We start from the raw sequence: 25,977 nt of genomic DNA on the forward strand, positions 1-25,977 counted from the left end.
GCGTGCGTCCCGTCTGTACGTGACTGCGGGTGTGACGGATGGACCGATATGGTTCAACGGAGAATTTTAATGCCGTTAAACAAAACTTACACTGTTTTCTTGCAGACATCTGTATCCGGCGTGAATGCCAAGTAAAATCAAACAGTTTCGTGAGACGGGAATCAAGTTTTTGTCAGAACTAATTTTTGCTTCGGGCATTGAGCTAATATTAGCATTTAGACACAAGAAAGGAACAATAAAACAAAAAGGAGTAAGCACTGATTTAAGGTGTTAATGTGCTTCCAATTACTGTAAAGCAAGAAGTGTTCGCAACATGAAATTTTCATGAATTGCAGCCGGCGGCCTTTTTTACTGCTTGAAATTTTCACAATTTGCTACTGGCATTCAATGCATAAAGTGTAGACAAGAACTTTCATGTATATTGTAATTTTGTAAATCTTGGCTGTCGTGAAATTTGCAAAATTTAAATGCATGCAAGCATTTCTAGTTTACAGTAAGTCACTCAAATAGAGCTGCATGTCATTTGAGATATGGTACCCTTGGGCATAATAGTCCAATGTTTTTCCGCATTCTTACCAATGATTTTTCTCTTCTTTTTTTTCTTTTGGTTCTCTATTATCAGCAGGTTGCTCTTCTTTCACCAAATCTTTGAAACAAATAAGTTAAAACTTGGCAAGGCCCAGTAGAGGAGGTCAACACGTATTCACTTTCTCACAAAATTAGAATATTACTGTATACGCCATATACTTAGCAAGTCTAATTTTTGGGGAATCAGGACATTGTAACAACTTTGCAAGTGGTTGATCGTGGCGTTGGAGGACTACAGTTACGAAGGGGAAATGTATGCATGCACGTCGCATTCGTGCCCGGATCAGAGTTAATATTATACAAATAATGACTGCTATGAGGGGCACAGATAAAATTATGGGCCCAAGGTGATGTGAAAACCGTAACTATGCCGGAAGCAAAGCTTAGGGCATGGTTATGGTTTTCACATCACCGAGGGCCTACATAATTTTAACTGTGCCCCAAATATTAAGCAGTCATTATTTGTTTTATATACCGAAAATATAGATTCTAGTCTCTTTTACAGCACTCGTAATCAATGCTGATCGACAGCGCGGCGGTCGTATCAGTGGTACGTATATGAGTGATCATCTCCGTGTACATAGTGTACGGGGTACAGACCAGTCCGCTAGTCTCTTTTACAGCACGCTGGTCAAATGTGCGGCGGTCGTATCATTGGTGCGTACATATGAGCGATCTATGTGTACGGGGTCGCGACTGTCTCCAAACCTATTTACTAACTGTGCCTGGGCCCCGGTCACAGTAACTCAAAAATAGGGCACAGCTATTTTCATGACTCCCCTTTTAACCAGTCAGATGAGAGGATTCTAGAAATGAGGTATATAAATTTTCATATTGTTAAATTTGTGAATAGCGCCTGACTCACGCAATTTTGAGAAATAAAATTGTTTGTGTGTATTTATTTGTATTTAATTGTTCTCATGGGGTAATTGTCCTGATAGATTGATGTGGGAATCTTGCAGAAAACAGATTATAAGGGAGGATAGAGAATGTCGGGCACCCAAAGCTTCATTTCAGCTCTGAATGGCACGGGGAAATTTCTTGTCCAAAACGATCGTTCAGGTGGGACTTTGACACTTGTTTTCGGAAAATCATTACTCACTTTTGGCAAGATCATGATAAATGCCTCTTGTGGCATGCAAGCTGAGGGGAAAAAAATATGTGTGTGTGTCAAGTTCTAACCCACTTTTGTCGAGTTTACAGAGTGAAAAGTGTTAGAGACATCTGCAATGTGGTGCCAGGTGCTTACTTTAAAGAGCAGTACAGCAAGTTGATTTGATTTTCTAAACTATGCAAAATTAACTACGAAGAATCTTTAAAAGAATCGCATAATTTCAAATAAAGGAGGCAAAACATACCACGTATTTGAATGATATTAGATACTGATTTTGATTTTTTTTTTTTTTAATAGATGAGTACAGCTCTCTTTCCACCAGTAGAATTCTTCTATCTTTTATTTCAATAACAAATATGATTTTATTAGTATCTCTTTTCTAAGGTCTGAAGAAGAATTTGTTCCTCCCTCACAGAATAAAGTGTGTAATACATATTACTGATGAATACCTTTAATCCTAGTTTACCTGAAGCATTAACTCCCCATCAAGCTGGCAGTATTATGAAAAAAAAAAGCATGCCCTCTTTATGATAAACTCAAATCTGTCATTTGAATTGTTTTCCTAGAGCATATTTTTTCCCTTCCCCTCCTTCGATTTAGCATTCCATTTTGACAACTTTGTCACGCACGCTCTGTGACCATGTAAACATAGCAGGTAACAAGGAAAAAGAAACGAACACCCTTAGAAGGGGACCAAAAATGTCTAAAAGTTTTTTGAACAAATTCCCGACAAGTGATGTTTATTGAGAGCTGAATACATCTTTGTGGTATCAACAAGAAATGATTCTTCCCCCGGAGCACCACTCCTACTGAACCGTTGCGGTGGTGACGAGACGTTTGTCTAAACTTTTCCGAAAGATTAGGTCCCAAGTTTTTTGGGCAAGAGCGGGAATAAGGAGATGCTGACAGGCAAGAATTTAGATGAGTTTTGGTTTTAGTGCGGAAACCAAACATATTGCAGAGAAAATATGGACTAGTACTGTCTTTTATACCAACCCTGTATCTCTACCCCTTCTTCTTTACATACTCTAAAATGAGGAATATTCGCGTTTAATTTCACGAATTTTGCAAGCGCCTAGATTCGCGAAACTAAAATGCACACAAAAGTTCTTGTCTACACCATATACATTGAATGTCAGTGGCGATTCGTAAAAATTTCATGCCGCAAAAAAGGCTGTCGGCTCCAAGTTGCGAAAAAATTCTTTCCGCAAATGTATCATGTTTTACAGTACTGTACTCTCTACTTTATTGATTCAGCACTTCTCCCATGTACTACATTATGTAAGTAGTTTGTGTTTTCTTTATTACAAATGAAATATTACTTCATAGATAAAAGACATACCTTCACATGTATGTTTCTTGTGCAAAATTTTGCTATGGAATGTGTAATACTCAAAATTTTATTTTATTCTAACCAAAATGTGTTTTTATGCCTTGAAAATATGTGATTTAATAACAAAATAGACTGTAATGTACCTTCCCCTAAACTGAGCATAATATGCATTTTTTTTTATTTTATTTTTTTTTTTTTGGGGGGGGGGTGTTTTTTTTCATACCGTATCTTATGGTAATCATACCAGTAGTATGGAAACAAGTAAGTTCTGATCAGTCTAGGGGAAGGTGACTTCCATCGTCTTTTGTTAATCAGATTTTTGGTTTGGAAGATATTTGTGGGCGTATCCATGAAAGATTATTATAAAATATAAGTTATGTACAATGTATGTGGATATTCTTTTAGCTACAAAAGTGAGGATAAGGGTATTATAAATAAACACAAGGCAAGATGCATTTGTATTGCATGGTATGTAGGTCCTTAAATTCTCTATAGACCTTCATCATTCTAAAATTCTGTTGACAGTATACATTAACATGTTGCCTTTGAGATTAAAAGAGTTAATGGACTAGTATCCACAAGGCCAAAAGGGTTGAGGTTAATGGAACCTCTTTCTCTCATTCTCTCTTCCTTTGCTCTCCTTTTATTTCTCTTAATTTCTCTTTACTTTGTTCTCACCTATCAATACCCTGGCCAGCACTTTCCATTTCTCATGTGTAAATTACCTCTGTTGCCAAATATTTAGCCTGCACGGGATGTCACGAACAAATGACTCATGTATAACAAGCGGTGCAAGCACTTCAAATGTGGCAAACCCCTAGGGGGGACACGCGAAAAAGAAAATGATGCTTTCACAACACTCATGATGAGGGTCATGGAAAAGGAGGCTGGGTGAGTCTGGAATCATTAGCAGCAAGGCCAGCTTGATGGCTAGGGGTCTCCAGCAGGCAGGGCAGGCAGGCAGGACACGGGACGAGGGGGCATGTTTCAGCTGGCGACAGGCAGAATTAGGCAAAGGTGTCACGTTCGGGTGCCGATCGATGTGTAAGAATCACTGTGTGGCTAGCTAATCGTGTTAGCCTAATTTGTCAATTTTACAAATTTAGCACCTGCGGTGATGAGTGTAGCAGACTTTTACTGACGTTGTCAAAGAATATAGATAGCATGGCATCCTTCCCTTCCGCCGCCCCCCCCCCCCCCCGCCATATCTTTGTATGACGAGGCCAATGATTGACTGTTTGTGAAAATAACAGTAATAAAAAAATATCAACACCAACTGAGAGAATGAGAACAAAATTCCCATATTATGCAAATAACGAAAAGAAAAAGAGATGTGATTAACATGGTTAGCAAAATAATGGTAATAATAAAAAGTGATAATATTAAAAAGTAAAGTAATGAGCAGTAACAGATTGACCATGATAATGATAGTAACAGTAGCAGCAGAAGAAATAGTAGTAGTAATAGTAGTGGTAGTACACTAGTAGCAGTACTAGAATTAGTAATCTACTAAAAGTACTAGCTGTACTGGTAGCAGCAGTTTATATAGTAATAGTAGCAGTGCCAGTAGTAGACAAAAAGAGGCAACAGCAGTAGTAGTAGAAGTAGCAGTAGCTGTCATTCACAGCTCAACACTAACGCTACCAGCTTACCCAAGTCAAGTAAAATTTCATGTCAGGCAAATGATTCCACAAAAATGGTTAAATGTACTTGCCCAATTGAGCAAGTAGCATTTTTATGGTAAAATGAAGAGAATCTGAACAACAACAACAACAAATCTCTCGAAATGAGCCAATTATGTGTAGAATTTTGTAAGCATTGGAAAGTCGTTGTCATCCAAAAAGGCGAAGCTACTTTGTAGCATGATTGCTAACAATTCCAGGAAGCAACAAACACACTAGTATGGTGTGGGTAAGGAGCAGAGACAGCATTTGGCTGTTGATGGCCAAGAGCAGCATTAGATACCCGGTGTCTTGATGCCAAAGCCAGCTCAAGAGCTGCTAGCTGAGCTGAGATAACATTGTGTATGATATTGTGCAATAAATTCGCCTGTCATGCTGCCTATAGTGTTTGTTCCACACTCTGCCTTTCTTACATCATGCTACAGTTTGTGTCTTATTCTGTTTACATTGTAGCATGAGATATACTAACAAGGATTTGTTCAGTTACCCTGTATCCCAAATTCAATAATTTTATGTGTTGTATGTTTTTCTTGTGTTTGGTTTTGAAGCTTGGATGTAAAACATTTACTATGTACAATAGAGCTACAATGTATGTGCCTGTGTTTTGTATCTACTGTAAAACGAGGAGTGTTTGCATGCATTTTAATTTCGCGACATCGAGAGCCAAGATTTGCAAATTAAAATGCATGCGAAAGTTCTTGCCTACACTATATACATTAAATGCCAGTCGCACTTCACCAAAAAAAAAAAAAAATCATGCCGTGAAAAAGGCTGCCGGCTCCAATTTGCAAAAAAAATTCATGCAGCGAAAGTATCATGTTTTAGAGTATGCCTGACTATGTGCATTGTGCAGCATGCCATCATATTTTAAGACTCAGCGGTGATGGCTTGTACAGATTTGCAATATAAGTTTATAAAGTATGTGAATTCATAATAAATTGCAGCTCTTTCAACCCCAGATTCAAGCTGACAAACTTCAAATGCCATACAAAATGCCTAAGTGGTTGAGATTAATGAGAAATTATTGATGATTTTTTTTTCTTAGATTAAGCTTTTAGACAGCAGGTTTTCTTTCAAGCAAGTAAAAATATGAAAAATGAGATATCTGGTAACCCGAAAAGAAAAAATAAGTCAGGTAAAGTTTTTTTTTTTTTTTTTCTTTCAGGATGACTTGTATGTGATTTTATTCATGTATTTGGAAAATAAAATTGAATGAAAAAAAAAGAATGGTCTTCAACTTCAGGTTAAAAGAACAGCACACGCTGAAACAACATAAGCAACAACGAAGTGACTGTGGCGCCCTGCATCGTTTGAAATAGTTTTAAATGACCGAGAATATACTTTAATTGTAGAAGTGACTTTTCGAATGTGGTTTGCTTTATTGTTTCATGGAAGACTTTGTGTCATTGACCTCACATAAGGATGTTGGACCTGTATAAAATGATATCACCTTCCTGGCTGTGTTTATGTAGTACCTTGTGTGGTGGAAAGGCTTTTGTTTGTTTGTTTGTTTGTTTACATCACATGCAGGTTTCTAGGTAAATTGTCATTACACCACATCCTTGTAAATCATAGCCGTAAATATGATAACCAAAAACCCCCAACTTCTCCAATGAAGTCATTAGCCAGCACCAGACTAAACAGAAAATAGTGTACAGCTTCCAAGGAAATTTAAAGAGTGGCTTTTCCCAATATATATTTGTTCTGTCAAAGTAAATCATGTTTCTTGAGTACACTATAAAGTTAGGGAAACTGTTTATGTCGTCACATATGTGGTTTACCAGATATGGTTAGCCAATTTCGTGGAAGTCAGAAGTTTGAAGTCTCTTTGTTTTAGGTTCCATCAGCTTCGTGCCTTGATCATTACTTGAGATCATCGCAGATACTTCATGAGTTCTGACAGGATTGTTGGAGTGATTAGTGTAGCGGCGATTAGTTTGGGGTTAACCGTGTGGCTCTGGTGAGGGAGTCTCCACAGTGAGCTCTTTGTCTTCTTTGATGTTGGTGGTATCCCACCGTGACCGTTCGTTGTCTGACATTATATTTGTTCTTCGGCTGGATATTTTAGTACAGAAGTTTTGAAAAGCGACAAGATAAAGAAGTAAAAGTCATTCTTTTTATTATGGTTGAAAGGCAGATGGCACTTCACATCGTGTGGTAATTTATTATGGCGTCTCAAGTATGACAAAGACATAGAAATGACTAAAGAGCCCAAAAATTTGCAAAAGAAACTACAAAAGGTACAAACCGTGGTGTGAGTTTGACAGACAGACTCAAGGATATAACATTGACAAATAGTCTTGCATTCAGGTTGTAGGCAGCATTATTTTGTTCAGGGTTATATACCCGGTAGACGTGACTGAAATTCAGCAGTGTAATCATGTCCATGTAGGGTAATATTGTGTGATCAGCAGGTAATCCAAGCTGACTGGATGTGAAGGGATGGACTCCAGAGTGAGAGCTATGAGTTCTGTTTTAAAAATGTATGGTAGCGACATTATCTCTCGGCTAAAGGGGGTGGGGTGGTCTTGGTACGAGGCTGCTTGTCAATCGGATGATGCAGCAAAAGTTCTGCCCCAGTGCACTCCCGAAGAGAGAGATTGATGAATCCGCATCACCTCTTGATTCCGGTCGCCAGGTGGAACATGATGACAACCAGATGACACCGGGGGACAATGGGTGTGGATGGCTCCTCCGCTCTTCCCATAAAGAGGGGGGAAACTCCGCGCCCCGTGCCCCACCCGATCCCAAGAGGTTGGGGGGATTTGCCCTCCCGAAAATGCCCAGAAACAACCTGGCCTAGATTTGCTAATCCGGGGGATTATCCCTCCCGGCTCATCAGATCCAGATGGGCAGGGAAAGGAGCGATGAAGAGTCACTCTGTTAGACCGGCGATCCCCGTGTCATCTTTGGAGATCCGCCCTAAGACGTTTCAGATGGGCCAAGGTGGTATGTGTCACAGATAGTTTCTGTGTCTGCCTCATGTGCGTGGCTTGCTCAAAGAGACCTTCACAGCGGATACTCCACATTTTCCTCCAACCTCCATGGAGGATACTTTGGTATGGTAGGAGGAGGAGGATTCCTGACTACGTTTTATGCGCTGATGGCTGTTAGCATCAATGAAAAAATGAAACACCAAATTTAAGCTCACCGTGACAAACATACTTTCAGAGCTCATACGAGATCATATATTCTGTGTAGTATCCTCTCATACCACACTTACCAGCATCAATGGGATTTTTGTTTCAATACTGTCCGTTCCTGTCAATGCCATCGCTATGGCAACTGGAGCTGCAATACGAACATCACCACCGACACCAACCTGCATCATTGAAAGACGTGATCAATAGAGCTGTCATTCTGTCATCATACATCTTCATCTTCATCAATCATGTGTGCGACACCTCCATGATAACTTCCTACTCACAGCAGGACTACTTTCTGTAGTTTGTCCATCTTACCGCTTCTAATGATACAATATTTACACTACCACGACTTACAGTAAGCACTTTACAAGATAGACAGAGAAAAAAAACCAGAAAAGAATAAAAAGTCAGACAGACAGACAGACAGACAGACTAAGCCAAGGTCACATGGCATTCCACAACAAAGTTTGCTTGGTTTGTGACAGAAAAACGTCTCAAATGTAAACCGAGGATACTGAAAAATATCCAAACAATTAGATTCAGACTTTGTAGTGGGGGCAAGGAAAAAACAGGAACACTCATCAATTTTGTCAGAAAGGTTGGTTGTGGCAACGTTGAAGATTGAAGATGGGTATAGGGGCAAGATTGAAGATGGGTAGGTCTCTTCCTGGGGGAAGTGATTTACGGGTATGGACACGTCGGCGCAATGGTGTTGTGACAGGCTGTATATTACGCTTGAAATCCCTGTCAAGCTCTGTGAGTCTCACATGTGGTTCACATGCCGGCGACTTCATGGGAGAAAGATGTCTAAATCAACGACCCCAAACGGGAACTTTTCCAGCTAGCTTTCTTCCCTGGCCCAACCCCTCTTTTACTCCATTCTTCATCTTCGAGGCAAAGTGGAAAAAAGAAGAAAACAGAAACTCAGAGAAAAAAAAATTTCATGCGTTTACTTTCTCCAGCTTGGAGTCTAAAACTGCCATGGAGACCACCTCGCTGGTACTACCATCAAACTGCCATTATTTCATCTAACTGTTCTATTGATGTCATCCACACGTTTTATTTTCAACTTCGAATCGGGAGGGTTCTCAATGATACCATCACTCACACTGACAAAATAACGGGATGTTGATCGCGATCCAGTTACCGAGATTTTTAGATTTTTTTTTTGCACTCATTAAGATGGACAAAAATATCCCTGTCATGATAAATTGACCAAACTGTGCTTGCACAAAGTCTGCTAAAGTGAAGACCCTTGCCCTTGTGTTCATGCGCTGTTGTGATGTATGTTTGTAGTGATGAAATAAAAAGTCTTGAGATAATTTGCTCCAGTGTTCACACACTTGAAGAAGTGCAAATTATTGTGCTTTTTCTCAAATTATCGCGATAACTCCAAAATCATTGCAAGCTTTCTTAGGATTTTGATCGCGATGCTGATCACTTGATTTAGTGAGATTTTTATGTCCACGCAGGCAAGAATTGCACCGCAATGCAAATGTTGAGATTGGTATCCCACTAATTCATGTCAGTCTGAATCCTGCAGATGAATAGAGTATGTGAAGATTTTTTTTTTTTGAAGTTCTCTGATTTTGAATTGAGAATATTTGCATCCTTTTTAAAGTTGTGAAATTAATGAGAAAAGTGACTGATCACAGATGCTATTGGCATGGGCAGAGCTGCATCTATCATAGCTATCAAATGTATTTGTAAAGTATGCAAAATACCCCATTTTTGGTCGTCCTCGAGTGGGAAAATGTAGGGTATTCAATATCACTGTTGGAAACGAATCAAAATTCCCCACTCAAGGCACTCTAATCATTGATGTAGTCTGATCGTGTGTGGGCAATGTGGGTCATGAGAGCAGGTAGATAGTTTCAGGACATCTCATCCCGTTTCAGTTGAGTGATGAGGCTATCACGAAGGTTGCAAGCCACCGCTACTCTCGACAGGTGAGGGGGAGATTCCATCTCGACAGGAAAAACCTGTGAAGATTTCTTTTGGTATCTTGCCCCTGAGAAAGACATGGAAACAGTAAATAGGCCTACCACTGTGACCATGTATTATGATTCTCATGAAAGATTGCATTATCTCATTAGAGGTGAGTGGTTCCCGTGGTCTTAATACCCATTCATACACAATGTTGGGCCCAGGAGCGCTCCTGAAGCACTTTGACTTACCAGGTATATACCCCTCTGAGGGTGCATTTATACTCAATTTGTGAAGGCAGAAGCTTTTTGAAATTCCGATCCAGAATGACTGCAGTACTGTTTATGCTCAGTATTTTCAAGCTCGAGAAAGAGCAGATTTCGCAACATGCATTGAATGTTGATGAGGATGGTGTGGGAAAACGCAAAAATTCACTGTTCATTAATGGTTTTAATCAAGGACAAAATTTCGAATGAATATTTTCACCGAATCGTAATGACAGCACAATGTAATGTCTATGGAAGTTTCTAAAAAGCTTCGTAGACTTTTTCTACAACACAGTGTTCAATACAACTCGGTTTGCGTGCATTGCGGTCAATGCAAAAACAGCGGTCGATCCTAATAACAAGCGTTATAAAATGGGTTCAAGAATGTAGCCAATAGGAAGCGCTGAAATGAGACACACCTCCTTCCTTTACTTCAGTACAACTGCACTGCCTGTAATCCTATGGTAGATTGCCGATCGTCTGTGCGCGCGGCGGCTCCTTTGATGAATTGCATGCATACGCGTACGCGCTGTCAATCCTGTAAACAACTTCTAGTTCGGGCTGCCGGCCGGCCGGCCTGTCTTCCCTTGTGCATAACATATGTGGCGTACGTACGTATACTGTACTATACGTACACTTTGTACAGTACAGTAGACCAAGCGTTATGGGACCGGACGCGTACATGGAGTCACTTTGAAGAGCAAATCCAACGATTTAGCAGGTTAATTCTCACGCCGTTTTCAGAGTATGTTGTCTAGTAGGCCTATATGAGGAGTCTATATCAAGTCTTTAAGGTAAAGGGTGCATATTCTATGTAAAATAAGTAAGTTTTCATGCGGGTGTCCGGAAACCCAACCCCCCAGTGTCTTATACTGTATGTGCGGGACTTCCGCGAGTGCGACGTGCGTAAAAGTTTGGGACGAACATCTTCGGACGTCTTGACCCACAAAGGTACGTGAAAAACGCTGAAAAATGATGTTAGTTTTCGAATTTTCGACCCATTTTATAAAACAAATGATGCACAGGATTATTTCGTGGCGTTAGTGTAGGCGTAGCTCACTCTCGGGTATTTACAATGTAGTGCAACATGCACTCGGCTTCGCCTCGTGCATGTTTCACAATTGTAAATACCCTCGAGTGCACTACGCCTACACTAGCGCACTCTATCCTGTGCATCATTTGTATAATACCGCGGGGAGCTGAAACGAGGCCACTCAAGTTAGTCTGCGATATTTTTTTAAATAAACATTAGGCGGTCGATGAGTAGTAGGTCCAACCATACATGATTTTTCGTTAAACCTTCCCAAGTAACATGATTAGAGAAAATCACAAATCGAAAATGCACTTTTTTGTGCGTGTGGAATGGCCTTTTTGAAATGGCACTTATATCATAGTGCCTCAGGATGCAACCGTAACTTCCACTAATCACGTTTCAAATGCTGACAATGGCCAAAAATCTTACTGTAAAACATGATATATTGGCGGCATGAATTTTTCACGAATCGGAACCGACAGCCTTTTTCGTGGCATGAAATTTTCGCGAAGTGCCTCTGGCATTCAATGCATGTAGTGTAAACAAGGATTTTCGCGTGCATTTTAATTTCGCGAATCTTGGCGCTCGCGAAATTTGCGAAATTAAAGTACACGCGAAAATTCCTCGTTTTACAGTAATCATGAACACACCTTGAGTTTCCTAGTGCAGAGAATCACCACTCACTGTGACCACTATGCCAAGTGGCTCTAGAGGGACATAAGTGTCATAGTGACCTTCTGCTGTGCAGGAACTTCTAATATGTAAACTGTTGCACAGTATGCACCACATACCACTTATAGAGCACTCTAAATGTTGGTGACCACTTAGACAGAGTTTATAGAGTGCTTCAGGAGTGCTCCTGCAACTAGCCTTGAGAGAGGCATACATGCAGCTTTAGAGCACCTCAGGACTAGATTGTCTGTTCATTCAGAGTTTAGAGGGCTTCAGGAGAGTTCCTGGAGCGGCTCTAAATGCCCAGTATGAATGGGGTACAAATGACCTCATTTTCTGAGGACCACATCACACCAAATGCATGAGGTCAGAGGTCAAATGTAGTATGCATCATGCAGGACTTCGTGGATGATCCCTCTGCAATGCCTTCTGGCAAGGATGCCTTACTCGCCCCCTGTTCAGACACAAACCAGTTTATACCAAAACTCAATAAAGAAAGATGTATAAAGAATCATCGCATAGCCAACAGACCGTTCAGATGTTAATCTCGACCATTCTGGAAAACGTTGTATACTGGTAGATGTGCAGTTTCCCACTGCGCATGCTGTTATAGTAATGAGTGACAGCTATGGAGTCACCTTTCATGCATGCTCCCATTAATCCCTGCTCAGACGCACAATGGACATTATGGAATGCTGATTCGTTATCAAGTTCTATTTCAAAACGATGCTCTGACCCTCGTTTCATTACACGTTGTTTCGTTAGCCAGCATTCAGATGTATAGCTATACCATTTTGGTATAGCTATACTATTCTAGTTTAAATTTTTTGCGTCTGAACACCCTGTAGGAGAACCAGAGTGAGACTGCGTTCATGCGAAACTAGAATTGCGTTTCTAAACGCGTTTAGTCGCTAAACGTGTTTAGTTGCGTTGCATTCATGCGATTTTTCCATTTAAACGCGTTTCAAAATGCCGATCTGAAACGCGGAAAAAAAGGCTGTTTTGAATCATGATTCTGCCAGAATCACAGTCGCAGAAACCGCATGAACGCAACCGTGATTTCAATCATGATTCTATGACATCATTGTGCGCTGTGCGCATGTGTGTCTCACGGGGTATCCCACCACAGCTTCTGGCTCTGTTCGCGCGCTTGTGTACGTCTTATGAATCGTGTGTGTCGGTACCATACCTGCACTAGTTTGTTTACATCAACGCCATACACCGATTCTATGCTATAGTATCTAGCTGTTTATTATAATAATACATGTAATTACTCTCCGAATGAGTTGATAATAGTAATGGCTGCAGCTGTGCCTACCAAGGAAAACAATTGGAGAGACGAAGAATTAAGATTTTTCCTCGATCTGTAGGCAGAGCCTAAATGCCACAGCTTATTGGATGGTATTCACCAAAATAAAAACGGAAAGGCATACAATAAACTGACTGATCAGTTGTCAGAAGGATTTAACAGGAGGTCAGGCTCGAGTCGCAGAAGAGACAAGGTCAAACTGCGCAGTGCGCTGCGCAATGGCAAAGGATGAGCTGAGCCAGAATCAGCGTTTCGAAAGCCCCTATGAACGCTTCCGCGGAGACCGTGATTTGAAACACCGTTTTGAATCATGATTCATGTTTGTGATTCTGGCTACGAAATTCGCATGAACGCGCCCTTAGCCAGAGGTTCTGTAGTAGCCCTCGTCTGCAAAGCCTCATGGGAAGGTTGGTCAGCACTGGAGATGAGGTCTTTCAAAACAAACTTCAAGGTGTGTCAGAGGAGAGTGCAATGTTTCAAGGAGATGTTTTCATATGAGAAAGTAGGTAGGATGCTGGGGGGGGGGGGGGGTGTTTCACAAAGAATTTAGGTCAAACTTAAAAGTTAAGATCAACTTAAAATTATGGTATGCCATTGGTTTCCTTCTTAGTTTTATGTAATGTTTTCCGAATCCACTTCAAATTGTTATCAAAATTTGCAGAAAAAAAAATTTTTGTCCCTTACTTTATTTTGGTAATTAATGCCTGTATATGAAAGTTAGAATGTTATTGAAATCACACACACCTACCATATTGTTAAGTTGATCTTAAATTTAAGTTCGACTTATATTCTTTGTGAACATTCCCCAGGAATAATGCATGTAGAATTTATAATGCATTAAGGCTTGTTGAGCTTCAAAGAATATAAAGCGGGGTGGACTTCTCAGGACATTTTTTCATTGGTTGGTTTGCTCGTTTCTCATCACTATGCCAGTGAGCCAATATGAGATTGCCAAAAGTTTGACACAAATTTGGTGAAAATGCGGCTGATAGAATAAGAGCCTTGCTATCTTCGGTTTGTGGTGCTGAAAAAGTTGTGTAGATGATAGAAAAAGCTGCGTAATTGATAGTTTGTTTTTGCCATAATGTTTGGCCGTGTGCCTATCAAATGAGGCCTTGAGACATTTCCTGGGCTATTCAGCAATTCATTTGTGTATTTGTGTCCCTGAGAAATGTTGCACATATGTTCACTCTTATCATTGAAGTCTGCCTGTTGATGAGGTGCATGTGATGTATGGAAATCTGTAGGGCAGAAGTGTATCATTATGAAATTGTGTCGTACATGTATGTTGTGTTTGTTTGTTTTTTAACCTTGATGAGAAGGTTTGTGGTCAGTGTTTTTGTAATGCAACACTTTTTATCTTTTTTGTCAAAGTTTCAAGGATACCTTTGCTTCTTATTCTTTTTTTCTGTTTTGCACTTTTATATGCTTCAGGCAACATTGCAGAGGTTGCAAATACATGAAAACACATGAAAGCTCCGATAAGAAGGAGTCTTAAGTTGAAACAGAGAGGATATTAAATGATGCTCCCAGCTCAGCCATTGCGAAGGAGAGGGGGAAGCATGACTCCCACACAAGGACCTGTCAGATTGGTTACAGTTTGTTATTCCAAAGATATGTTAATCCATACATGAAATAAGGTTCCTTAATGTGAGTATGAAATAAGGTTCTTTAATCTGAAAATGAAATAAGGTTTGTTAATCCAAAAATGAAATAAGGTTTGCTGTTCCGAGCGGTCGATAATCCAAAAATGAAATGAAGTTATTATTCTGCACGTTCATTAATCCAAAAATGAAGTAAGGTTTGTTTATCTTGAAGGTTCCTTATTATTAAATCAGAAAATGAGAAAGGGTTCATTATTCCAAAGGTTTGTTAGTATGCACCATCTTTAGGATTTCAGATTAGCAAACCGTATTTCATATTTGGATTAATGAACCTCTACTATGCATACAGAATTTGCATGTTTCAGAATAATGAATTGTGGATTAAAGAACCTTATCTCATTTTCAGATTAACAAACCTTGGAATAATGAGCATCACCCATCAAAATGCGGTACAGGGTCAGAAATTTTGCTCTCCTCTTACCTGTTCCTGTGATTGTTTGTTTGTTTGATATTTTCAATCAATTTTTCACTGGCTAATAAAGCCCTGGCTGCAGCATTCACAGCACAAAACAAAATATCATGTAGAATCACAATTCAAACTCTTATAACTTTCATGATGAGTCCAATAGTTTTTAAAAAAACCTGCAAATGTTTGACGTAATTTATGTGAACTGTGACACCTCAAGCTTTTGTCTCACACAGTGCTCAAAAATACTTAAGATACGGACTGATATTTTTCTTGTTATTCACAGCCTAGATGATAAAATCATCCTGTGTAGGCACACAAGCTATCATGTGATGGACATGCTTTACTCCAAAGTGGCAGAAGAAGTCAGAGATGAACAAACTCTCACAAACTTTGCAGATTGTAAACCAACAAGAGAGAAAGAAATTAAAGGGAACCCAAACCCAAAGAGCAATGTGGATTGAGTGAAAGCAGCAACATTAGTAGAACACATCAATGAAAGTTTGAGGAAAATCGGACAATCGATGCAAAAGTTAAGAATTTTTAAAGTTTTGATGATGGAACCACTGGATGAGAAAACTACTAGAGGTTATGACATGTGTGTGGACAACAATATTAAGAAAATTCAAAGAAAATTCCACAGAAATTCACTTTTCCAGCCTAATGAAAGAGCACCTGACTAACTGCTTTCAGAAAGCAGGGGAAATAATTGCTACCCTTAACATATGTCAGTATCAAGTTGATGGAATGTGTAATTTTCATGAAAAATGAATTTCGTGGAATTCCCTTCATATTTTCTTTCTATTGTCCATATTCTTCCTTTAACCTTATGGAAGACGACCATCCCTGCTGCTTTATTGTCATACTGAGCAAAGTGATGCTGCAAGCACGTTTTCTTCACCACACTCAAAAATCCATGTGAGTTCCACGTGTTCGGCAACAAGTGCTCAGTTGTGCCAGAAGATGATTTACCAGTCGTCTGATGTGAGCATCGTAACAATTCAGTCCCCGACTTTCTGTTTATTTTCCCGAGGACTGGAGTGGACTGAAGCAATATTTTAATTCTGGGCCACTTTAGCGATGAGTCTTGAATGGCAATGAACGTGAAGCTGCCTCGTGAACAGGGCGAGGATCGGGAGAAGTGGTTACGATCCCCTCCCCCTCCACTGACCTACTTTTGATGTTTCTGACTTCATAGTCTTTTAGTCTTTCTTGAGGTGTGGAATATGTTTTTTTTTTGTTCGATTTGAAAGGGGTGACAAATTCAATTGCAGATACAAGCATTTTTATTGTTTTTTAATTAAAGCATTTGATAAAACACTGAGAACATTTGCATACACAGCACCAGTTTCTTATGACATAATTTGGCCAAAGAGGCTCCTGTGTCTTCTGTCCACCAGGGCTGATTAATTTCTTGGTGTAGCAGTCACTTTTCATTTAAAAAAAAACTCACCCCATTATGACAAGCACATCAATCGGTCAACTTGTCCACATACTTGACCAAGGTGTATTCTGCCTGTCCAGACTTGACCATTGCAGTGGTCTGCATTTGTCCATTCCACAGACTTTTGTGAATCATCTCCAGTAAGTTACAAAACTGGACAGAGTGTCTTGTGATGGAGTTTCCCACCTCCCTGGTTAAACTGAGTCATCCTGCCCAACCAGTACCTGACTCTCACCATAGACTCCATACTCTCAACAACAACAAAAAATAATAATAATAATTAAATGAAATTTAAAAAATCTTCAAATTGCTTGATTGATATGCGTATGAGGATGTGGTTTTCTAAAAAAAATTCTGTGGCAGAATCACGAGCCTAAAACTGTTTGAGCATTTGTATGTTGCGATGATGTCGTGAATGTATTGTAAATTTATATAAACATTCATTGTGTTGCTAGGACTGTGTAGGACGAATATGTCGTTGTCACCATTCTTAAAAGGTGATCTGTGAAAGCTCACAGATTACCTTCTGTTTCTGTACAAATTCTTTGGTTTTATCATTTTCCTTTCTTTCTTTTCTTCCCAGATTTTGTGTCTCCTGTTTCTCTAAAATTTCAAGCTGTGATCTCTCGAAAATTTTGTCACCATGTCTGTAGATCTTAAAGGACAAGTCCACCTTCATATACATAAGGATTGAGAGAATGCAGCAATATTAGTAGAACAAATCAGTGAAAGTTTGAGGAAAATCGCATGATCCGTTTAAAAGTTATGATATTTTTAAGTATCTGTGCAGTCACTGCTGGATGGGAAGACTACTACAGTATATGATGTCACATGCTAACAATGATGTAAGGAAAATAAAAAGAGAATTTCACAAAACTTTACTTTTTTAATAAAGTGCACATTTCTTCGACTTGTTACTGACGTATGTTAAGGGTAATATCATTCCCCCTGCCTTCTGAAAGAGAGAAGTCGAGTGTTCTTTTGTTGTGCAAGAAAAATGGAAATATGTTGAATTTTCTTTATTCTTTCTTTATATCTTTGTACACATGTGACATCACAAGCTATTAAAGTAGTCTTTTCATCCAGCCATGACTGAGCAGAAACTTCAAAAATTCATAACTTATGAACGGATCGTCCGATTTTCCTCAAACTCTCACTGATGTGTTCTATTAATATTGCTGTATTCACTAAACCCACATGTCTATGAAGGTGAACTTGTCCTTTAAGATGCTGTAGCATTTTTTTCCACATGATCACTTAACCATGACATCTCTATGACACTATTTTCTCACATCACATTATTGTCTCTACCTTCATTTCTAAATCTCATTTTGCAATGAAATTTTAATAGCAGATGCGTATTTCATGTGGTGATCTATTTACACAACACTGTAACGTCTGCTGATTGGCACATGTGTGCATCATATGCGTGCATCAAAATTTGAAATGCTCCAATTGAGCTCAAAATTTTGTATACATTCCAGACCATTTTGAGCCGTTCGATTTTTTTAGTAATTATCATTGTCATGAATATGACAATATGATGATTATTCGTTCATTTGAAGAAGTTTGTCTTAACCTCTCTTTGATGCCCATAATCCTAAACCAAACCCTGAAAAGAAAGGAAATGATTAGGAATGTACTGCAAAGTGAAACTGTTCATGATTGCAAACCACAGATGTAATGGAAATGTTGCTACTGTAAAACAAGAAATGTTTTAATACATGAATTTTGCACAAATTTTGCGAGCGGCAAGATTCTCAAAACTGAAATGCCTGCCAAAGTTCTTGTCTACACTGTATGCAGTGAATGCTGATGACAATTCGTGAAAATTTCATTGTGCGAAAAAGGCCGTCGGCTCCAATTCGCAGGTATTTCATGCCATGAACAGACATGTATGTTGTTTGTAGTACTAACATTTTGTGTGACTGAGAGAAAAAAGAAGGTGCTAGGAATGACTGAACGAGTGAATGAATTCTCTTTCCACAGGATGACACGCTGAAGGAACAGATGAAATCCTTCCTTCTCTCGATGGCCAGTCAGCAAGAGATAGCCGGCCTGGACAACAAGGTGAGAAGCCATCTCCGTTTATTGGGTCAAGAGGTCACAAGGTTCAAAACGGTTCACACCATATAATTGGCAAACTTGTCTAACTTTTAGCGTGAACCGGGACTTCCTGACAATTTTGTGAGCAGTTGAATTTGTGATCAAGGAGTATAGCAGTAGATGAAGAAATATGCATGTGTACCTCAAATTAATATTCAGGTTCTCATATTATTCATTTATGTAATATAAATGTAATAACAAATGTACATATAATGTAATAATTCATGGTATATATATATAGAGAGTCTTTGAAACACTTTGTCTATTATTTTTAAAATTCATTTAGTCAGTCATAGAAGTAGAATACAACAGACAATATATCAAACAAGGGGCCAGAAATCAATGAATAGATTATCTACAAATGGCTAAATTGGACAGGATTCATGAAAGAATACATGTTTGTTTCTTTCAATCATAATCTTGAGAATAAATTACATTTTGTTTAACTGGCAGTCAGTTTTACATGTGTGTATCTTAATATACAATTTTAAATCAACAATATCTTTTTCCAAATGACCTCACAACAAGCCATTCACTTAGCCTGTTCCCACTGAAACAGTCCCGTGCTCAGAATCCAGTTTGTGTACATACGTACGTCATTGCTATGTAGGGCAAGCCATGGAGGTAAGATTTGTGGTTGTCAGAAACTCTCATAGTTCCATCCAATGGTATGCGTAATGCATGGAAACCGGTTGTCTGTTGAGATGATGCCAGAGTAGGGTCTGCATGTTGGGAGACTACCCCACGGCAGTCCCCAAACCCCAGCCCTGCCCGATGGGCTGCGCGCCCCTTATACCAGTGGCGAGGAGTAATAGGGAGTGACACGGAGGATTAGGATGCACTGGAAGCTGGTGAAGGGGGGGGGGGGAGAGGGAGTTGGGTTACTCCTCCTGGTGTTTCATTCTAGGAAAACTCGCTTACCCTTCGGAGTTCGACTGACTGTGTGCTCTTCCAGAGTTTGACCCAGCTTATTGCTGACCCCGTGACCTTGGGATGAGATACTTGGTTTGTCAACACACCCCCGATGCAATCAAACTTTGACTCTTCTTCTCTTGATGAAGCTTTAATTGATAGTTTCTAGATGACAGCTTTTATGTTGTCACATCCTAGGAACTTTTAACCCATTAAGGACGGACTGATTTTGCTACAACACGCATTTCCCATAGACCCCTGCCCAAGTATACTCGGAATTTGACCTCATTGGGTTAAAAGGGGGTAAAGTGAGTCTAAAGTTCTAATCTGTATCAAGAAGATAAAGTGTGGAAAGAAGACATACTTCTTATGCAGACAATGGAGATACAGTCTAGACAGTCTTATGATTGTCATATTCAAAAACAAAAATGAAAAAAACAAAACAAAACAATCCCAATAATCTTGTCCAGGCATCTGAGTCAGTAACTCACATCTTTTCCTGCTGTGTAAAGTGACTAAGACCACATGACCTACCTAATTCCACCCCTTCCCAAATGATAACTACCACCACTACTCTTACCACCAACATCCCTTGTCATCACTCTCACCTCTACCAACATTGATTAACTCATACACCACCATAGAACCCCTCCATCACCACTACCACTCTCTATACCACCACCACAACTCTCATCACCTCCACTACCTACATCCCCACCCCATCACCACCACAACTCTCATAGCCACTACCAAACTATCCCCTCCCACCATCACCACCACCTACATCACCACCATCACCACGTAACTGTCCCCACTATCCCCTCCCATTTCCACCACTACCACTTGTCAGCACAACCATATCTTAAACACTGCTCCCTCCCGTTTCCACCATCACCGTGGCTCATCAGCACCATAAGCACTGTCCTTTCCCATTTCTACCAGCACCACCACTGCCCATCACCCCCAGCATCCCCTCCCCATGGCAACCACCAACATCACCACCACCACCATCACCTCAGCCACCACCTCTCTCATACTACCACTGCTTTTATTACCACCATTCCAACCCATCACCACCACAGCTCCCATAACCCCCACCAATCTATCCCCTCCCATTACCACCAACTCCATCCCCTATCATCATCACCAACACCGTCTCTCTCATCGCCACCACATACCACCTTCATCACCACTATCAACACTATTCCTTCCCATTTCCATCACCACCAGTACTCATTACCAGTACTCATTATCATCTACATCCCATCCCCATGGTAACCAACCCTATCATCACCACTAACATCTTCTCAACATTGCCACCACCTCTCTCTTCAATACTATTACCACTCTTACCGCTACCATTCCCACTGCCACCATTTTATTTCTACCCCCCCCCCCCCCCAACTCCCAATTTCCCCTTCCCATCACCACTAACACCAACACCTTGGTCTGTTTGGATGTGGTATTGCAGGTCTGCCGCCTTCACCAAAGTGGTGCCGCCTTCACCAAAGTGGTGCCCCATTGCATCCGGCCGGCCAGACCTTAACTTACCACACTAGTCTTTCCCGAGACCATAGACCATCACCTTTTCAACATTTGAATTTCAGTTGACAAGGTTGTGACCTCCTGCCAAAGAATATTCTCACCATCATAGAAAATAAATGAACAAAGTGTGGATGGATTTTCCTTGCTCAAAATTTTCACAAACTGAGTTGATATCATAGATTATGAATATGGCAAATTCCAATACCAGTAATCTCCTTTGATTACAGTATGGTATATATGCAAACTGGTATCATTTTACCTACAGGTATTAACAGAGAGCTGTGACAGTAGATTCTTGACAAATCTGTATTTTTAAGAGCTTATTCGTTAAGCTTACGCTGGGTATTTCAATTATACCAAGAAATGTTAAAGATGAGATTGGGATTCTTACATCTGAATCAAGAGTTTGCAACGTTTGAGACTCAAAAGTGTTTTATTGCACTTCATGGTTTGCTTTATAGACTCAGTCACTCTAGCATGTGGTGTGGTGTGGATAATGAGTGATGCACAAATCTATCCAGTGGCAGTGTGTGTGTGTGTGTGTGTGTGTGTGTGTGTGACAGATTTGGGCAACAGAGGGCGCTCATCCACTCTTGATATCAGCACTTGTGGCTTGCTGCTCCACGACATTACATGACATCACTATACATGTGTCAAATTTCAGGGTCCAGTGCATACCGCAGCAAGAGATGAAAATACTCCTTTGATTGATCAGTTTGTTATTTCCATAAATATCTAAACTTGTGGTTTTACTGTACCTGGTTGCTGGCAGGTAAAGAGTTCACCATGTGAAATACTTGTCACAGTATGGCTGCCAATTAAATGTGGTGATAAAGACCTTCATGTTAGCTTACTCTAAAGCTACAGGCTGTTTGGATTTGTCACTGTGGTTTGTAGATCAGGTAATGCATTGTTTAAAGGACTCCAAACCCCCATGACGGAAGTTCATACCTCCTCCAACTAAAATGTACAGGAGCTACAAACATAGAAATTCCTTGGTAACTGGTCAGCATTATGGCAGCAAAGTCACTCGCACTCTAGGACTATGCAAATGTAAAGAAATCTACAAGTAACACAAATTTTATCCCCCTACAATATTCCGTATTATTATCCATACAGAGGATTTTTAGAGCCCAAATACAAGTGTTATTTTGTCGACGCACCTCATAACCTCCGACCCACTTAGAAGGTTTGTTGTACTCGACCAATAATTTTGGCCGAGGCGACCAATATTTAAAATATTGGAGGGCAAGAGGGGATTCCCCAAAGTTTTTTATAAACTGCACCGTGATTGGTTGAGATATATACGAGATGACCTGAAATATGAAGTAAAAACGTCTGTGATTGGTCAATCATGAATTAACTAGAATATCGTTTCTTCTAAAATTCTGTGTTTATACAAACAAATTTCCTATATCAATTAGTTGAAATTGTTTTTCACACAATTTTTCAAAATATCACTTTCATAACAGGAAGTTAAATTTAGGTTTGATGAAAACAAGTTGCATTTTTTTTTTTGTGCATGCAGGCGCAAGGCGACGATTGATCTGCAGCTCTGCATGCTCAGCGCTACTGCTAGATAGCCCGCGCGCGATATAATAGGGAGCTTTAGATTTTAGACGCGCGGACATTCAAAGGGAAAAAAACATGGTCTGAGCGTGCGCAGTAGCTTGACGTGCGCTACTGCGCACGCTCAGACCATGTTTTTTTCCCTTTGAACGTCCGCGCGTCTAAAATCTAAAGCTCCCTAATGTAGCCGGCCGCCGCCACTGCGCTTGCATTTGCATGCGCGATATGCATATTACAGTTACTGTACATTTACGTACGTGTGTACAAGTACGTTATATACAGCACAGTAGGACTAGTTGTGGTAGTAGTAGCCTAATTCGATCTTTCACGATCTACGGTAGATGTGACGTGAATTGTTTCTCAGATCTCGGATACAAATACATCTAATTCTGGTCTAAATTAGCTAGATATCGGTCTAACAGTAACATGACGGCTATCTTGGATAATAGATCACTGTTTTATCAGAGACTGAAGTGGATTAACTTGCACTGAAGAGTGTACATGTACCATACCCCATGTCAGGATCACTACACAGTAGGAACAGCACTCGGAGTCGGAGACAGAAAGGGTAGGCCTAAGTGAAAACTTCCTTTGCTAAAATCCTCTGTAGGATAATAATGATGATATTGAATGTCATATTTTCGATTAATACAAGGAAATATTGGACTCGCTAAGCAAAATATTGGACTCGTCTTCGACTCGTCCAATATTTGTGCATAGCTCGTCCAATATTTCCTTGTATTAATCTCAAGGCCATCCAATATCATATAAATATTAGTTATAATCACATGTAAAAACAAGTGTAGCCTATCCTGACTAGATGCAAACATGTGGCATGGTACCTGTGTGTATAATTCAAGCGCACATTCAGTGCACATGCAAAAATAACAAGCAAAAGTAATTCCCACTAGTTTCATGTCGTGCAAAATGACCCAAACTTTCCACTTGTATAATATCTGATTGCTAACCACACTGATAATGGAGCTTTCTCCCAAAGCTCTGATGGGATTCTCTTCAAATGGTATTATGAGATGAGATTCCTGATAGTGACTCTGGAACAGTTGGAAACACATGAGGTACAACTATTTGAAAGTAATGGACAGTGGATAATTTTACCTTTACCCAACCAAGTCATGTGCATTATTTGTTTTATAAAATGGTGACATGATTTCAATTCCATGGCGCCTGTCTTCGCATGATTCCCAGGCCTGCGACAGCTCCAAGCTAACTAAACCACACACACAAATAATTGCAATGCCTTTGTACAACAGGCAATGCTACTGACCACAGATGAGCAGTCGTGAACACTAGTCATTAGTATCCTTATGACAACTGTTAAATAGTAAATTTGGGCCTTTAGGCAAAATAAAAGTTTAGTCATGTGATAGCTCTCGGCCAATCATTTGATAAGGATCCACATCACCATTTTACATATTCTTCTATACCTCTCTTCAACTTTATCTATCTATCTACCTATATCTATCTATCTATTCATCTCTCTATCTACCTACCTACCTACCTATCTATCTATCTATCTATCTATCTATCTATCTATCTATCTATCTATCTATCTATCCATGTATCTATATCTATTTATCTATCTATCTATTTGTCTATCTATCTATCTATCTATCTATCTATCTATCTATCTATCTATCAATCTATCTATCTATCTCTATCTATCTATCTATCTATCTATCCATCTGTCCATCTGTCTGTCTGTCTGTCCATCTATCTATCAATCTATCCTTCTATCTATCTATCTATTTGTCTATAATCTATCTATCTATCTATCTATCTGCCCCATCCCACAGATTCATGAGACAGTTGAGACCATCAACCAGCTCAAAGTGCAAAGGGAGTTCATGCTGGGCTTTGCTAGAGACCCTCAGCAGTTCATTAGTGAGTGGCTGGTCTCTCAGGTCAGAGATCTTAAGGTGAGTGAGACTAGTTTGTCTGTCTGTCTGTTTCTTTATTTGTCTACTTTTTTGTTTGTTTGTCTACTTGTTTTTAGGTTTTTGTATTTGTCTACTTACAGTTGTATTTGCTGGTTTGTTTGTCAACTTGTTTGTTTGATTGTTTGAATTGTTTCCAGAAACCGTCTATTGTTATGGTTTATTGAGGAAATTAGTGATATCTCCTTATATTTTCTTCTTTATTGCCAAATTTTTGTATGGAAGGATGTTTTGTGATACAACTGAACTGTAAATATGTATTAAATGTGATGATTCGAACATTTTTTATTGACTTCTCCCAATGGTGAATAGTGGCTTTAAAGCAGTCAGCTGTGACATTTATAAATTGTTTTTAAGAAATATGAGATGAAATCAGGTTCATATATGAAATTAGAGTGTGCAAAAAAAAAAAGATGCATATAGAGATGTGATCAGTATTAAAGTGATTTTTTTTATTTATTTTTTTTTGCAAATGAGAATTCAAACCAATGCTATTCTGTCCACCCACTCAACAATTTATCCATCCTTCTTTCCATCCATCCGTCCATCCTTCCATCTATCCTCCCATCCACAGTGTATGACGGAGGTAGTGTCCAATCCAGAGGAGGAGCGTAGAGTGGACTTCTACTACCAGCCCTGGGCTCAGGAGGCAGTGCGGCGCTACTTCTTCAGCAAGGTGCAGCAGCGCCGGGCCGAGCTGGAACAGGCCCTGGGTATACGTAATACATAGCGCCCTCTGTCGTCTCCGCACCGACCAGTCTCTGACACCCTCAGTATTTTTAACTCATCGTAGCGCCCTCTACAGTCTTTTCTTGTCGCATCACAAGAGATGGAAGCGCAGGTTGTAATTTATGTAGATTGAAATCGTGGTGAAGGTTTTTATGGAGTAATCTGAGGATTAGAGGGCTAGAGGGAAAACCTAGAAAGGAACAGCTACCATTCAAAAATCTGTGTATTCTCACTAATCATTTTCAATCAAGAGATGACCCTGTCCTCTCATTGAATAAGGGACATCATATAGTATGTGTGGGACTGTGGGTGAACTTCATTTACGCTTTCAACTGCAAGTCCTTGCCAGTGGTATTTAATTTTGATGTTACTCTCAACCCTGCTCCTTGACTCATCTCATACTGGTACTACTAGTCACCACTGTAAGGGTGTTAGTATGTTTCACTGTGTCCTTGGAAGAGGATGCTGGGCCAGAATATAAACTGATTTTAAGAATAGTAACTTCAGCAAGCAACATTAATCTAACATGAACCCAGCATGACTCAATCAAAGTAGAGTACAGTTGTGTGTTAAAGAGC

The 25,977-nt window shown here is 39.7% G+C and overlaps 1 pseudogene; it reads left to right on the plus strand.

Moving 5' to 3' along the window:
• The window catches only part of LOC139740612 (SWI/SNF-related matrix-associated actin-dependent regulator of chromatin subfamily D member 1-like), a 272,207-nt pseudogene extending 246,788 nt beyond the window's left edge, over nt 1–25,419 (plus strand).
• Nucleotides 25,420–25,977: the final 558 nt, after the last annotated feature.

This window comes from Diadema antillarum, unplaced genomic scaffold (genome assembly GCF_040938485.1).
Source record: "Diadema antillarum isolate AM-2024a unplaced genomic scaffold, OU_Dant_1.0 scf00000030, whole genome shotgun sequence".
NCBI lineage: Eukaryota > Metazoa > Echinodermata > Echinoidea > Diadematoida > Diadematidae > Diadema > Diadema antillarum.